The following is a 16,786-nucleotide window of genomic DNA, read 5'->3' on the forward strand; positions in this document are numbered from 1 at the left end:
TTGGTAGGATCGCACAACAACACACACACTCGATAAGAAAATGCAAGGAGAACTCTAGCTAAAGAATTTGCATTTTTCTTCAGGTATGTCGAGAGAACATAGAAAAAGTACATTTTCAAAGTTGTTCCTGAGGGATATATATGTATAGATAGATAGTTCAGTTTACTATATATAGCTTTATCACATATAACCGTCTAATATATATAACTATCTACCATATATTGATTTACAGATACAGCATTATTTACTATTTATGACAATATACTTTATATGTCATTTAGCATGTATAGCTTTTCAATGTATAATCGGTGACTAAGCTATAAATAAGCAGCAAACAACATAACCTAACAATCCAAAACCACGAACTCACACCTACAAGGACCAAACTCGACGTTGAAACGCTTGGTTCACGACACGAAAAAGACCACTGACGATCCCACATACATGAGAGGTAAGCTTTATATGCTTGAATAACGTCGTGTGTCGTCGAAATCCGGATTCAATTTATAGGTTTTAAGAAGCTCATAGATGTGTCATTTTGTGCATCTACAAGCCACGAGATTTCGTGGAAAAGAAGCAGAGAGTCCAACAAAGAGTTAGAGGAGGAAAACGATGAGAAAAAACGTTGAAAATAGGTGCAGAGAGGAGAGAGATGAAAAATAGAAAATCGCACTGAGTCGGTCGAAGAAGACAAATAAGTCGGATCCAAATACGATCTGGATTTGGGTCAGATTCAAACCCACAACCCACTGCCAATCCATTGGTTCGGCCCAACACACACTCATGACCTAATTATAATAGCCAACCCAACCAAACGTCTGCAGCCTAGCTTAGCAACCCAGCACCAACGATCTCTTGTCTTCCTATCCAACCCGCAACGCCTAAAGCACAAAATCTGACAGTCCATGGCGAAGCCCAATTACCTAAGACCCACCTGCAATAGCCCAGCACCCATGCCGCGACCCAACAATCGACACTTGACCCACTCCTCGACCCAATTTAGCCTGCACACGCGTCAGCGCCTTATTGCACCACACATCAACTAGCAGCAAAAAGAACAACACCAACGATCTCTTGTCTACCTATCCAACCTGCAACGCCTACAACACAAAACCTAACAGTCCATGGCGAAGCCCAATTACCTAAGACCCACCTGCAATAGCCCAACACCCATGCCGCGACCCAACAATCGACACTTGACCCGCGCCTCGACCCAATTTAGCCTGCACACGCGTCAGCGCCTTATTGCACCACACGTCAACTAGCAGCAAAAAGAACCCCTCGGCTTCATAGCTCAACTTGGTTGCACGTATTGTTTAGGCTTACAACCCTCGGTTTGGCAATTTTGACATCGACCCCAAAGTTTTTTACCCTCCCGGAGCTAATTTGACCATAATTAAGATAAATAAGGCTACTATGATGCAATATTTCATGAATTCAAGTTAAACAACATTATAAATGTGAAATGTTAATAAAATGAAATGACGTGTCCTTTATGCTTTATTAATATGATGTATGATGATGTATATGAGTTATATGATGATGTTTGATGCATGTTTTACAATAATTATGATGTGTTGATGATGACGATGTATGCTAAAATGATGATCATAGTTTAGCTTCTTTCTTCACCCTATAATTTGAATTGTGTTAGAAGTGGGATTTGAACCCACGCCCTCTCATGAGGACCAAAACTTGAGTGTGGCACATTAGACCACTTGGTCATCCTGACTACTTTTTAATAAATCCCACATTGGTTGGAGAGGGGAATGAACCATTCCTTATAATGTGTGGAAACCTCTCACTAATTGACGCATTTTAAGACTGTGAGGCTGACAACGATTCATAACAGGCCAAAATAAAATATATCTACTAGTGATTTGAGAGGGTGAGGAAGCATTTCTTTTAAGGGTGTGGAAAAATCTTCCTAGTAGACGCATTTTAAAACCGCAAGGCTGGTGGTGATATGTAATGCACAAAAGTGGACAATATCTGTTAATGNCAGCACCCATGCCGCGACCCAACAATCGACACTAGACAACGCCTCGACCCAATTTAGCCTGCACACGCGTCAGCGCCTTATTGCACCACACGTCAACTAGCAGCAAAAACAATAGCACCAACGATCTCTTGTCTGCCAATCCAACCTGCAACGCCTACAGCACAAAACCTGACAGTCCATGGCGAAGCCCAATTACCTAAGACCCACCTGCAATAGCCCAGCACCCATGCCGCGACCCAACAATCGACACTTGACCCACTCCTCGACCCAATTTAGCCAGCACACGCGTCAGCGCCTTATTGCGCCACACATCAACTAGCAGCAAAAAGAACAACACCAACGATCTCTTGTCTACCTATCCAACCTGCAACGCCTACAACACAAAACCTAACAGTCCATGGCGAAGCCCAATTACCTAAGACCCACCTGCAATAGCCCAACACCCATGCCGCGACCCAACAATCGACACTTGACCCGCGCCTCGACCCAATTTAGCCTGCACACGCGTCAGCGCCTTATTGCACCACACGTCAACTAGCAGCAAAAAGAACCCCTCGGCTTCATAGCTCAACTTGGTTGCACGTATTGTTTAGGCTTACAACCCTCGGTTTGGCAATTTTGACATCGACCCCAAAGTTTTTTACCCTCCCGGAGCTAATTTGACCATAATTAAGATAAATAAGGCTACTATGATGCAATATTTCATGAATTCAAGTTAAACAACATTATAAATGTGAAATGTTAATAAAATGAAATGACGTGTCCTTTATGCTTTATTAATATGATGTATGATGATGTATATGAGTTATATGATGATGTTTGATGCATGTTTTACAATAATTATGATGTGTTGATGATGACGATGTATGCTAAAATGATGATCATAGTTTAGCTTCTTTCTTCACCCTATAATTTGAATTGTGTTAGAAGTGGGATTTGAACCCACGCCCTCTCATGAGGACCAAAACTTGAGTGTGGCACATTAGACCACTTGGTCATCCTGACTACTTTTTAATAAATCCCACATTGGTTGGAGAGGGGAATGAACCATTCCTTATAATGTGTGGAAACCTCTCACTAATTGACGCATTTTAAGACTGTGAGGCTGACAACGATTCATAACAGGCCAAAATAAAATATATCTACTAGTGATTTGAGAGGGTGAGGAAGCATTTCTTTTAAGGGTGTGGAAAAATCTTCCTAGTAGACGCATTTTAAAACCGCAAGGCTGGTGGTGATATGTAATGCACAAAAGTGGACAATATCTGTTAATGGTGGGCTTGAGATATGATATCAGAACTAGTCACCAGGTGGTGTGCCAGTGAAGACGCTGGCCCCAAGGGGGTGGATTGTGAGATTCCAAATCGGTTGGAGAGAAGATGAAACATTTCTTATAAGGGTGTGGAAACCTCTCCCTAGTAGACTGCCAGCGAGGACACTGGAAAACCTCTCCATAGTGATGCATTTTAAAACCATGATGCTGACGGCTATACGTAAAGAGCCAAAGCAGACAACAGCTACTAGTGGTGGGCTCAGAACATTTTAAATAATTGGTTGGAATACCTTAGTTGGCTAGAGTGTGTGGCTATTAACTACAAGGTCAGCGGTTCAAACCCTCTTTCTAGCGATGGTGATTAAGTGTTACTAGTTTTTATAAGGTATTTGACTAAATAGAACCTTATTTTAGGTTTGGGCTAACGCCATGTTCCTGGATAACGTCAACCAGACTTGTCGAGTCCTTGAGCTTCCACTCCATGGTTTAGTTTACTATATATAGTTTTACCTCCTATAACCATCTACTCTATATAACCGCGATATAGCTCTTTACTATACAAAGCTATTTATGAAAATATACTTTATATGTCATTTAACATATATAGCTTTTATAATCGTTGACTAAGCAAACTTCATAACCTAACAATCCAAAACCCCGAACTCACACCTACAATGACCAGACTCGACATTAAAACGCTTGGTTCACAACACGTAAAAGACCACCGATGATCCCACATACACGAGAGGTAAGCTTTATGCGCTTGAATAACGTCGTGTGTCGTCAGAATCCAGATTCAATTTTTAGATTTTAAGAAGCTCGTAGATGTGTCGTTTTAGGCATCTACAAGCCACGAGACTTCGTGAAAGAGAAGCAGAGAGTCCAATAAAGAGTTATAGGAGGAAAACGATGAGAAAGAACAATGGAAATGTTTGGTTTTATGTCATAAAACTCATAGTTTGTAAACAAAAACATATTCTATTTACAATAAAGTTATTATTGATGTTTATTCAATAAAGTTATTACTATAGTACATGGATAAGGCTGAGTACCTTAGCCTGGGGATACTATGGATGTGGCCCACTTTTGTATATGATAAACAATGTGATCACTAAATTGTACATGTGGAGACATGTGAGTTGGGGCGTCCTATGCAATGAGTATTGCATAAGATCGTACCATAAAGAAAATCACTCTCACTTTATAATGTCGTTTATTATTGAGACTTATTTTTTCATTCGATGACCTAGGTAACTCGATCTTAATTATGAGTTAACTATGAACTCCTATTTATTCAGAATTATCCTTAGATTTGCATGGGTGAGAGTGGGTTGAGTTCGCCGACTCAATAAGCCTCTAATTTCAAGGGTAAGACTAGGTGAATAGTTGGGGAGATAGGGTGCAAGATGGAATTCACTCCAATCCGCTTTTAGGGATAGTAGAGAGGTTGTTCCCTTAAGTACTGACTCCACGTTTTGAACAATGGTCCTCACTTTCTCATTGGTCTGAAAAGGATTCGGTTTACTGGTTGGACCACAAACCAATTGTTCATCAGAGGATTAGTGGAACATAAGGAACAAGAAGTAACTTCAGGGGTAAAACGGTAAATTGACCCATCTCTAGTTACCAACAACCCGTGAAGGATCGACTTACTAATCATGGTTATATCAAATGGATAGAAATATATCTATAGTGAGGGGAGTGCAACTACTAGGCTATAGTGAGTGTCCTAGTAGTTAACGAATGTTGGTTAACAAGGTTAATGAGTTTAGCTAGTTAATCTCGGATCATTGGAACCTAAGATCTATAGGTCCATTAGGTCCCCCCTGCTAGCTCATATCAGACTAAATCATATAATAGTGTGACGAGTGAGTTCGAAGTGTTCGAATTCAAATTAGGGAATATGCTCTAAATATATACACTATATTTAACCGCATTTTTTTGTTTTAATTAGAAATTAAAAAAAACAGAGAATGAGAGATATTTAAATAAGATTTAAATATTTTAATTATGAATAGGGATTCATAATCAATATGTGCTGGGATTGACTCAGATCGACATTTGAATTAATGTTAAATATTTATTAAATTATTTAATTAATCCTTTAATATTACTTTAATTTGAAATTAATTATTTAAATTAATTGTTGAATTAAAATGGGGAAAGTCAAAAGGTTGACTTCATATAATGGAAAAATCCATGTTTGAATTAGTGGAATATTGAATGTCAATATATTGGTTAACGTGAGGCTGACGACGATACGTAACGTGCCAAAGCAAACAACATCTACTAGTGCTGGGCTCGGAGGATTTTAAATTATTGGTTGGAATAGCTTAGTTGGTTAGAGCGTGTAGCTGTTAACCACAAGGTCGGAGGTTCAAATCCTTCTTCTAGCGTTGTGGTGATCATTTGTTCTTTATGAGTGTCTTGATAATATTATTGTCTTACATATTCTATTGTATCATAACCCTTGAATCATGTTATAAGATGTTGAACACCACATTCCTGATAGCCTCCTTTTCAATCTCGATCTTCCATAAACTGAAATCTTGTCAAACTTCTCAATTCCAATCTTCTTTGAACTTTCCATCTCCACAGATCGTGGTAAATTTTGCCTTACCAATTCTTAGAATCGCATAGGAACGAACTTACACACTCGATCTAGATGAACCCAAAGAACAAGAAAAAGAAGATGCCTTGTGCTTCCACTGCTTTGTGGTCATGGTATTATGTTTTACCCCAAACAGTGGTTGGTTCGTGAAGACCTCGAACATAACAGTGGTTGGTGCTTCCACAGCTTTGTGGTCATGGTATTATGTTTTACCCCAAACAGTGGTTGGTTCGTGAAGACCTCGAACATAACAGTGGTTGGTTAGGCATCCACTGCTTTGTGGTCATGGTATTATGTTTTACCCCAAACAGTGGTTGATTCGTGAAGACCTCGAACATAACAGTGGTTGGTTCGTGAAGACCTCGGATCCTTTCCATCTTGATGGTGGTGAATTTCACCTTGTTAGGATCACACTACACACACTCGTAAGAAAATATAAGAAAGAAACAGTGAGTCCAACAAAGAGTTAAAGGAGGAAAACGATGAGAAAGAGACAAAGATCCATTAGTTCGACCCAACACAACACAATTATAATAGCCAATCTATTTGTCAAAAGCGGGATTTGAACCCACGCCCTCTCACGAGGACCAAAACTTGAGTTTGGCACCTTAGACCACTTGGTCATCCTAACAACTTATTAATAAATCCCACATTGGTTGGAGAGGGGAATGAATCATTCCTTGTAAGAGTGTAGAAACCTTTCACTAATAGACGTGTTTTAAAAGTGTGAGGCTGACGACGATCCAAAATAGGCCAAAAAGGAAGATATATGCTAGCGGTTGGAGAGGGTGAGGAAGCATTGCTTTTAAGGGTGTGGAAAAATCTTCCTAGTAAACGCATTTTAATACCGTGAGGCTGATGGTGATACGTAATGCGTCAAAGTGGACAATATTTGCTAATGGTGGGTTTGAAATATGGTATTAGAGCTAGTCACAGGCAGTGTGCCAGCGAAGACGTTGGATCCCCAAAGGGGTGGATTGTGAGATTCCAAATCGGTTGGAGAGAAGTTGAAATGTTTCATATAAGCGTGTGGAACCTCTCTTAGTAGACTGCCATCAAGGACGCTGGGAAACCTCTCCATAGTAGATGCGTTTTAAAATCGTGAGGCTTACGACGATAAGTAATGAGCCAAAGCAGACAACATCTACTAGTACTGGGTTCGGACAATTTTAAATAACTGGTTGGAATAGCTTAGTTGGTTAGAGCGTGTGACCTTAACCACAAGGTTGGAGGTTCAAACCTTCCTTTATAGCTTTACTTGATATAGCTTTCTACTATTACAAAACTCACTCCGATAATGACCAAACTCAACGTTGAAACGTTTGGTTCACGACACAAAAAAGACCATCGACGATCCCAACATACAAGAGAGGTAAGCTTTAGTTGTGCTTGTGCTTGAATAACGTCGTGTGTCGTCAAAAAATCCAGATTCAATTTTTAGTTTTTAAGAAGTTCATAGATGTGTCGTTTTTGGCATCTACAAGCCACAAGACTTGAAGTAGTCGAATCTAGATCCGAATCCGGATCTCGGTTAAACTCAAACCCACAACCCACTGCCAATCCATTGGTTCGGTCCAACACACACTCACGACCCAATTATAATAGCCAACCCAACCCAATGTTTGCAGCCTAGCTCAGCAGCCTAGCACCCCCGATCCCACGTCTACCCATCCAACCCGCAACGCCTGCAGCCCAAAACCTGACAGTCCACGGCGAAGCCCAATTACCTAAGACCCATCTGCAATAGCCCAGCACCCATGCCGCGACCCAGTAATCGTCCCTTGACCCGCACGTCGACCCAATTTAGCCTGCACAAGGGTCAGCGCCTTATTGCGCCACACGTCAACTTACAACAAAAAGAACCCCTCGACTTCACAGCTCAGCATGGCTGCGCATAGTCCTTATGCTTAAAACGCTCGGTTTGCCTATTCTGACATTGACTCCTACAATTTTTTACCCTCTCGAAGCTAATTTGACCAAAATTAAGATAAATAAGGCCAATATGATGCACTATTTCATGAATTCAAGTTCAACTACATTATAAATGTGAAATGTTAATGAAATGAAATGAACGCTATAATAGGAAACGACAAACGGTAATGTTTGGAGAAACTTCGAGGAACGAAAGCTTAGCAAATCCGAAAGTAGAGAAATGTCGGCGAAGGCCAACCAAGTAAATAGTCTTACTATAGGATAGAGTAGGCAATTGTTTGATGTATGACAACACGTGCCTAGTTGAACTGACACGTGTCCTTTATTCTTTATTAATATGATGCGTGACATATGATGTATGATGATGTGTATGAGTTATATGATTACGTTTGCTTTTTTCTCTTTTTCTTATTATTTATATCTCAACCTCACGATTTATTGTAATTAAATTCGAAAAGGTAAAAAGATTTCTAAAAAGTTCTTATCATTTCATGATAACAACCCAACCATGGTAATAAGTAGATGTTTTCCATTTTTCCTAGCCCATTAGAGTAACACAATAATTTTAATTGTGACAAAAGTGGGATTTGAACCCATGCCCTCTTACAAGGACCAAAACTGAATTTTGGCACCTTAGAACACTCAGTCATCCTACAACTTTTTAATAGATCCTACGTCGTTTGGAGAGGGGAATGAACCATTCCTTATAAGAGTGTGGAAACCTCTCTTAATAGACGCATTTTAAAACTGAGGTTGATGGTGATTCATTAGAGGCCGAAATGGAAGATATCTGCTAGTGGTTGGAGAGGGTAAGGAAGAATTTCTTTTAAGGGTGTGGAATAATCTTCCTAGTAGACACATTTTAAAACCGTGAGGCGGATGGTGATACGTAATGCGTCAAAGTGGACAATATTTGCTAGCGATGGTCCTGAGCTGTTATAAATGGTATCATAGTTAGTCACCAGGCAGTGTGCCAGCGAAGACGCTGGGCCCCCAAGGGGGTGGATTGTAAGATCCCAGATCGATTAGAGAGAAGATGAAACATTTCTTATAAGAGTGTGGAAACCTCTCCCTAGTAGACTGTCAACGAGGACGCTGGTAAACCTCTCCATAGTAGATGCGTTTCAAAACTGTGATGCTGACGGCTATACGTAACGAGCCAAAGCAGACAACAACTTGTGGGCTCGAAAAATTTTAATTACCTGGCTGGAATAGCTCAATTGGTTAGAGCGTGTGGCCCTTAACCACATGGTCGGAGGTTCAAACCCTCCTTCTATCGATGGTAATCAAGTGTTTCCAAAGGGAAGTTATTTAAAGCATATTGACATAACCACAAGGTTGGAGGTTCAAACCCTCCTTCTAGCGATGGTAATTAAGTGTTCCTTAAGAGTACCTTTTAGGTAAGGTATTTGAAGCATATTGACAATCCCTATAAATATGTTGAACACGTTCTTGGATAGCGTCAATCGGATCAATCCTAAGACATGTCGATCCTTGAGCTACCATTGCTTCATGGTCATGGTATCTAGCTTTACCCCCAACAAGGGTGTGTGGCTTTACCTCCAACAAGGGTGGCTTTACCTCCAACAAGGGTTCGTGAAGACTCCATAACCTAGAACTCACACCTACAATGACCCCAACAAGGGTAGGGTGTGTGGAAATTTCTCCCTAGTAGATTGCCATCGAGAATGCTAGGAAACTTCTCCATAGTAGGGTGCGTTTTAAAATTGAGAGATTGATGGCCATACGTGACTAGCCAAAGTAGACATCATCTACTAGTGCTGGGCTCGGAGAATTTTAAATAACTGGCTGGAATAGTCTAGTTGGTTAGAGCGTGCGGCTTACCACAAGGTTGGAGGTTCCAAACCCCCCTCCCTTTATAGCTTTTACTTGATATCCTATAATGACCAAACTCGACGTTGAAACGCTTGGTTCACGACACAAAAAAGACCATCGACGATCCAACATACACTAGAGGGTAAATCGCGTTGAGTCGGGCGAATAAGACGAATCTGTTGGATTTAGATCTGAATCATCTAGGTCAAACTCAAACCCACAACCCATTGCCACTCCATTGGTTCGGTCCGACACACGCTCACGACCGAATTATAATAGCTAACCCAACCCAACGTTTGTAGCCCAGCATCCATGCCGCGACCCAGTAATCGTCCCTTGAACTTATTTAGCTTGCACAAGGGTCAGTGCCTTATTGCGCCACACGTCAACTTACAGTAAAAAGAACCCCTCGACTAACGACAACCGGTAACGTTTGGAGCAATTTTGAGGAACGAAAGCTTAGCAAATCAGAAAGTAAAGAAATGTCGGCTAAGGCCAACCAAGTAAATAGGCTTACTATAGGATAGACACTAGGCACGTGTCCGTTATTCTTTCTAGGCACGTGTCCTTTATTCTTTATTAATATGATTTTTGATATATGATGTATGATGATGTGTATGAGTTATATGATGACGTTTGATGATGTTTTACGATGATTATGATGTGACGATGTATGCTAAAATGATGATCATAGTTTAGCTTTTTTCTTGACTTTCTTTTGCTTATTATTTATATTGTGTCAAAAGGAGAATTTGAACCCATGCCCTCTTACGAGGACCATAACTTGAGTCTAGCACATTAGACCACTCAGCCATCATAACAACTTTTTAATAGATTCCATATCAGTTGGAGAGGGGAATGAATCATTCCTTATATGGTTGTGGAAACCTCTCTCTAATAGACGCATTTCTTTTAAGGGTGTGGAATAATCTTCCTAGTAGACACATTTTAAAACCGTGAGGCTGATGGTGATACGTAATGCACCAAAGTGGAAAATATCCGCTAGCGATGGTCTTGAGCTGTTACAAATGGTATCATAACTAGTCACCAGGTAGTGTGCCAGCGAAGACGCTGGTCCCCCAAGGGGGTGGATTGTAAGATCCCAGATCGGTTAGAGAGAAGATGAAACATTTATTATAAGAGTGTGGAAACCTCTCCCTAGTAGACTTCCAACGAGGACGCTGGAAAACCTCTGCATAGTAGATGCGTTTATAAACCGTGAGGCTGATGGTTATACGTAACGAGCCAAAGTAGACAATATCTACTAGTAGTTGTCTCAGAAAATTTTAATCAACTAGCTGGAATAGCTCAGTTGGTTAGAGCGTGTGGCTGTTAACCACAAGGTCGGAGGTTCAAACCCTCCTTCTAGCGATGGCAATCAAGTGTTCCTTACGATTTACCGAGTATCCAACTTTTACCCCCAACAAGGGGTCGGAGGTTCAAACCCTTGCTGCTAGATCCTAATTAAGTGTTCCTTACAATATAAACAACTTGATCACTAAATTTTACATGTGAGTTCAAATCACTCACTTTATAATGTCGTTTACTATTGAAACTTTTTTTTTTCATTCGGTGACCTAGGTAACTCGATCTTAATCCTGAGTTTACTATGAACTCCTGTTTATTTGGAATTATTCTTAGATTTACATGAGTGAGAGTTTCTCGAGTTCGCCGACTCAATAAGCCTCCCATTTCATGGGTAAGACTAGGTGAATAGCTGGGGACATAGGGTGCAAGATGGAATTCACTCCTACCCGCTTTTAGGGAAAGTAGAGAGGTCCCCCTGTTAGCTTATATCAGACTAAACCATAGAACAGTGTGACGAGTGAGTTCGAATTCAAATTAGGGAATATGCTCTAAATATATACACTATATTTAATCACATTTTTGTTTTAATTGGAAATTAAAGAAAAACAGAGAATGGGAGATATTTAAATAAGATTTAAATATTTTAATTATGAATAGGGATTCATAATCAATATGTGCTGGAATTGATTCCGATTGACATTTGAATTAATGTTAAATATTTATTAAATTGTTTAATTAATCCTTTAATATTACTTTAATTTGAAATTAATTATTTAAATTAATTGTTGAATTAAAATGGAGAAAGTCAACATGTTGACTTCACTCAATGTAAAAATCCATGTACGAGTGAGTGTCAATATATGGTTTAACCAAACTTCCATGTTTGCCACATAATCGAACAAATTTGAGTGGAATTTTGAGTGTCAAAATTTGGTAATCTCAAATTTGCATGAGCATTTAAATATGACTCTATAAATGGAGTCATGGTACATGAAACCTTTTTGGAAAAAAACCTTCACAAAATCCATCACAAACTCTCTCTTCACATATACTAAATCCCTTCCTAGTTTAGTCACTCACCGAATTCCACAATCTCGTTCTAAGGCCGAAGAATAGTAGGAAAGATACTAGTAGTGGTTTGAAACTGGTTGGTGAGGAAAAACGAATTTGACCCACAACGTCTGCCCATCCAACCCACAACGTCTGCAGCCAGAAACCTGACAGTCGATGGCGAAGCCAATTACCTAAGACCCACCTGCAATAGCCCAGCAATCGTCCCTTGACCCGTGCCACGACCCAATTTAGCCTGCACACGCGTCAGCTTCTTATTGCGCCACACGTCAACTTGCAACAAAAAGAACCACTCGGCTTCATAGCACAGCTTGGTTGCGGGTATTCCTTACGCTTAAAACGCTCAGTTTCGCAATTCTGACACCAACCCCTACTTTTTTACCCTCCCGAAGCTGATTTGACCATAATTAAGATAAATAAGGGTAGTATGATGCTATTTCATGAATTCAAGTTAAGCTACATTATAAATGTGAAATGTTAATGAAATGAAATGAACGCTCTAATAGGAAACGACAACCGGTAACCTATGGAGCAACTTCGAGGAATGAAAGCTTAGCAAATCTGAAAGTAGAGAAATGCTCGCTAAGGCCAACCAACTAAGTAAGTAGCCTTACTGTTTTGTTCACTCTCTTTTGCTTATTATTTATATGGAAACATCACCATGTATTGTAATTAAATTCGAAAAGGAAAAAAAAAACGATCTAAACGATCTCAAAAGAAGTTCATATCATTTTATGATATAACCCTTCCCCAACCATGATAGTAGTAGATGTTATTCAATTTCACTAGCCATTAGACTAACACACAATAATCTGAATTTTGTCAGAAGGGGAATTTGAAGCCACGTTTCTTACGAGGACCAGAACTTGAGTCTGGCGCCTTTGACTACTCGGCCATCCTGACTACTTTTAATAGATCCTACACTGGTTGGAGAGGGGAATGAATCATTCCTTGTAAGGGTGTGGAAACCTCTCCCTAATAGACGCATTTTAAAACTGTGAGGCTGACGACGATCCATAACAGGGCAAAATGGAAGATATCTGCTAGCGATTGGAGAGGGTGAGGAAGCATTTCTTTTAAGGGTGTGAAAAAATCTTCCTCGTAGACGCATTTTAAAACCGTGAGGCTGGTGGTGATACGTAATGCACCAAAGTGGACAATATCTGCTAACGGTGGGCTTAAGATGTTACAAATGATATCATAGCTAGTCATCAGGCGGTGTGTCAGCGAAGACACTGGCCCCCAAGGGGGTGGATTGTGAGATTCCAGATCGATTGGAGAGAAGATGAAAAATTTCTTATAAGGGTGTGGAGATCTCTCCCTAGTAGACTGCCAGCGAGGAATCTGGAAAACCTCTCTATAGTAGGTGCGTTTTAAAATCGTGAGGCTGACGACGATACGTAACGAGCCAAAGCAGACAACATCTACTAGTGGTGAGCTCGGACAATTTTAAATAACTGGCTGGAATAGCTCAGTTGGTTAGAGTGTGTGTCTCTTAACCACAAGGTCAGAGGTTCAAACTCTCACTAGTGATGGCAATCGTTATCTATTGTCCGTGTTCAAATCTTTGAATATATTAAAAATCGTCCATAAATCTTCACGAAAAAAACGTCCAGAAATCTTCAGATTTATGATACATGTATAGGGTGTACTCAATGTGTCCGAGCTTGCCCCACACATGTATTAGAAAGGATACCCTTGGGGCGGATGTAGAGCCGAAGCAATGCTTCGGCTCCAAGAACAGTAGACTGTGTTGGTTGTAAGAACCTAACAATCCAAACCCACGAACTCACACCTAAAATGACCAAACTCGATGTTGAAACGCTTGATACACGACACGAAAAAGACCACCGACGATCCCATATACACGAGAGGTAAGCTTTATACGCTTGAGTAACGTCGTGTGTCGTCAAAATCCAGATTCAATTTTTAGGTTTTAAGAAGCTCATAGATGTGTCGTTTTAGGCATCTACAAGCCACGAGACTTTGTGGAAGAGAAGCAGATAGTCCAACAAAGAGTTAGAGGAGGAAAACTTTGTGGAAGAGAAGCAGATAGTCCAACAAAGAGTTAGAGGAGGAAAACGATGAGAAAGAATGTTAGAAAGAGCTGCAAAGAGGAGAGGGATGAAAAATAGAAAATCGCGCTGAGTTGGGCAAAGAAGACGAATCCGTCAAATCCAGATACGAATCCAGATCTAGGTCAAAATCAAACCCACAACCCACTGTCAATCCATTGGTTCGGCCCAACACAAGCTCAAGACCCAATTATAATAGCCAACCCAGCCCATCGTCTAGAGCCTAGCTCGACAGCCCAGTACCTGCAATCCCACGTCTGCCTATCCAACCCGCAACGCCTGTAGCCCAAAACCTAACAGTCCATGGCAAAGCCCAATTGCCTAAGACCCACCTACAGCAGCCCAACACCCACGCCGCGATCCAGCAATCGACACTTGACCCATGCCTCGACCCAATTTAGCTTGCACACGCGTCAGCGACTTATTATGCCATGCGTCAACTTGCAGCAAAAAGAACCCCTCGGCTTCATAGCTTAGCTTGGCTGCGCATAGTCCTCAGGCTTAAAATGCTAGGTTTGGCAATTCTGACACCGACCCCTACGTTTTTTACCCAACTGGAGCTTATTTGACCATAATTAAGATAAATATTGCCAGTATGATGCACTATTTCATGAGTTCAAGTTAGACTACATTATAAATGTGAAATGTTAATTAAATGAAATGAAAAATATAATAGGAAGCAACAACCGGTAACGTTTGGAGCAACTTCGAGGAACGAAAGCTTAACAAATCTGAAAGTAGAGAAACGCCAGCAAAGGTCAAACAAGTAAGTAACCTTACTATAGGATAAGCTAGGAAATTGTTTGAGGTATGACGATGACGTTTTATGATGATTATGATGTGTTGATGATGACTATGTATGCTAAAAAGATGATCATAGTTTACCTTTTTTCTTCACTCTTTTGCTTATTATTTATATCTAAATATCACCATTTATTGTAGTTAAATTCGAAAAGAGGTAAAATCTATAAGAACTTCTTACCCCACCCCATGGTTAGTAGTAGACGTAATTCATTTTTGCTATCCATTAGCCTACCACACAATAATTTGAATTGTGGTAGAAGTGGGATTTAAACCCACGCCCTCTCACAAGGACCAGAACTTGAGTTTGGCGCCTTAGACTACTCAACCATCCTAACTACCAATTAATAGAAACCACATTGGTTGGAGAGGGGAATGAACCATTCCTTAAAAGGGTGTGGAAATCTTTCCTTAATAGACGCATTTTAAAACTGTGAGACTCACGGCGATCCATAACAGGCCAAAATAGAAGATATCTGCTAGCGGTTGTTGAGAGTAAGGAAGCATTTCTTTTAAGGGTGTGGAAAAGTCTTCCTAGTAGATGCATTTTAAAACCGTGAGGCTGATGGTGATACGTAATGCGCCAAAGTGGACAATATCTACTAGCGGTGGGCTTGAGCTGTTACAAATGGTATTAGATCTAGTCACTACCGGTGTGCCAGCGAAGACACTAGGCCCCTAAGAATGTGGATTGTGAGATCCCTTCGAAAGAAGATAAAATATTTCTTATAAGGGTGTCAAAAAAGGGTGTGAGAAATCTCTCTCTAGTAGACTGCTAGTGAGGACACTGGAAAACCACTCCATAGTAGATTCGTTTTAAAACTATGAAGCTAACTGCGATACGTAACAAGCCAAAGCATAAACCATCTACTGTTGGTGGGCTCGGACAATTAAAAATTATTGGCTGGAATAGGTTAGTTGGTTAGAGCGTGTGGCTGTTAACCACAAGGTCAAATGTTCAAACCCTTTGTCTAGCTAAGGCAATCGTAATTAAGTGTGTTCCTTATGAGATAGCTTTTTTTTTTAGTAATAGGTAGCTTCGACTAATTGAAATAGGATGTAAATGCAAATTTGAGCCCAATGCCTATATTTATTTATGAGTGTTAAAGCTAAATAGAAACCCCAAATACAACTTAATCAAATAATAAGCCCCAAATACAACTTCAACTACATAACTAGCATCCAGATCACATTTTAACTCTGATATTGTCTTCTCTTTGATGATGTTGAACGCCACATTCTTGGATAGCGTCAATCGGATCAACCCTAAGACTTATCGATCCTTGAGCTTCCATTGCTTCATGGTGATGGTATCCGACTTTACCCCCAACAGGGGTTCGTGAAGATCTTTCTAGTAAAGATATTCTTCAATCTCCATCTTCCACAAACTAAAATCAGATCCATCAAACTTCTCAATTCCAATCTTTGAACTTTCCATNATAGGTAGCTTCGACTAATTGAAATAGGATGTAAATGCAAATTTGAGCCCAATGCCTATATTTATTTATGAGTGTTAAAGCTAAATAGAAACCCCAAATACAACTTAATCAAATAATAAGCCCCAAATACAACTTAATCAAATAATAAGCCCCAAATACAACTTCAACTACATAACTAGCATCCAGATCACATTTTAACTCTGATATTGTCTTCTCTTTGATGATGTTGAACGCCACATTCTTGGATAGCGTCAATCGGATCAACCCTAAGACTTATCGATCCTTGAGCTTCCATTGCTTCATGGTGATGGTATCCGACTTTACCCCCAACAGGGGTTCGTGAAGATCTTTCTAGTAAAGATATTCTTCAATCTCCATCTTCCACAAACTAAAATCAGATCCATCAAACTTCTCAATTCCAATCTTTGAACTTTCCAT

The 16,786-nt window shown here is 40.1% G+C and overlaps 3 non-coding genes across 3 annotated transcripts; all 3 read left to right on the plus strand.

Annotated features, from left to right (window-relative positions):
* The first annotated feature begins 5,597 nt into the window (after positions 1–5,597).
* On the plus strand, positions 5,598–5,671 carry TRNAN-GUU. Its single transcript has one exon. It is a non-coding gene; the product is annotated as a tRNA-Asn (tRNA).
* A 3,352-nt stretch (positions 5,672–9,023) lies between these two features.
* On the plus strand, positions 9,024–9,097 carry TRNAK-CUU. The gene has a single exon. It is a non-coding gene; the product is annotated as a tRNA-Lys (tRNA).
* A 1,854-nt stretch (positions 9,098–10,951) lies between these two features.
* On the plus strand, positions 10,952–11,025 carry TRNAN-GUU. The gene has a single exon. It is a non-coding gene; the product is annotated as a tRNA-Asn (tRNA).
* The last annotated feature ends 5,761 nt before the right edge of the window (positions 11,026–16,786 follow it).

The sequence above is a fragment of the Cucurbita moschata genome, unplaced genomic scaffold (assembly GCF_002738365.1).
Source record: "Cucurbita moschata cultivar Rifu unplaced genomic scaffold, Cmos_1.0 Cmo_Scf00047, whole genome shotgun sequence".
Classification (NCBI taxonomy): domain Eukaryota; kingdom Viridiplantae; phylum Streptophyta; class Magnoliopsida; order Cucurbitales; family Cucurbitaceae; genus Cucurbita; species Cucurbita moschata.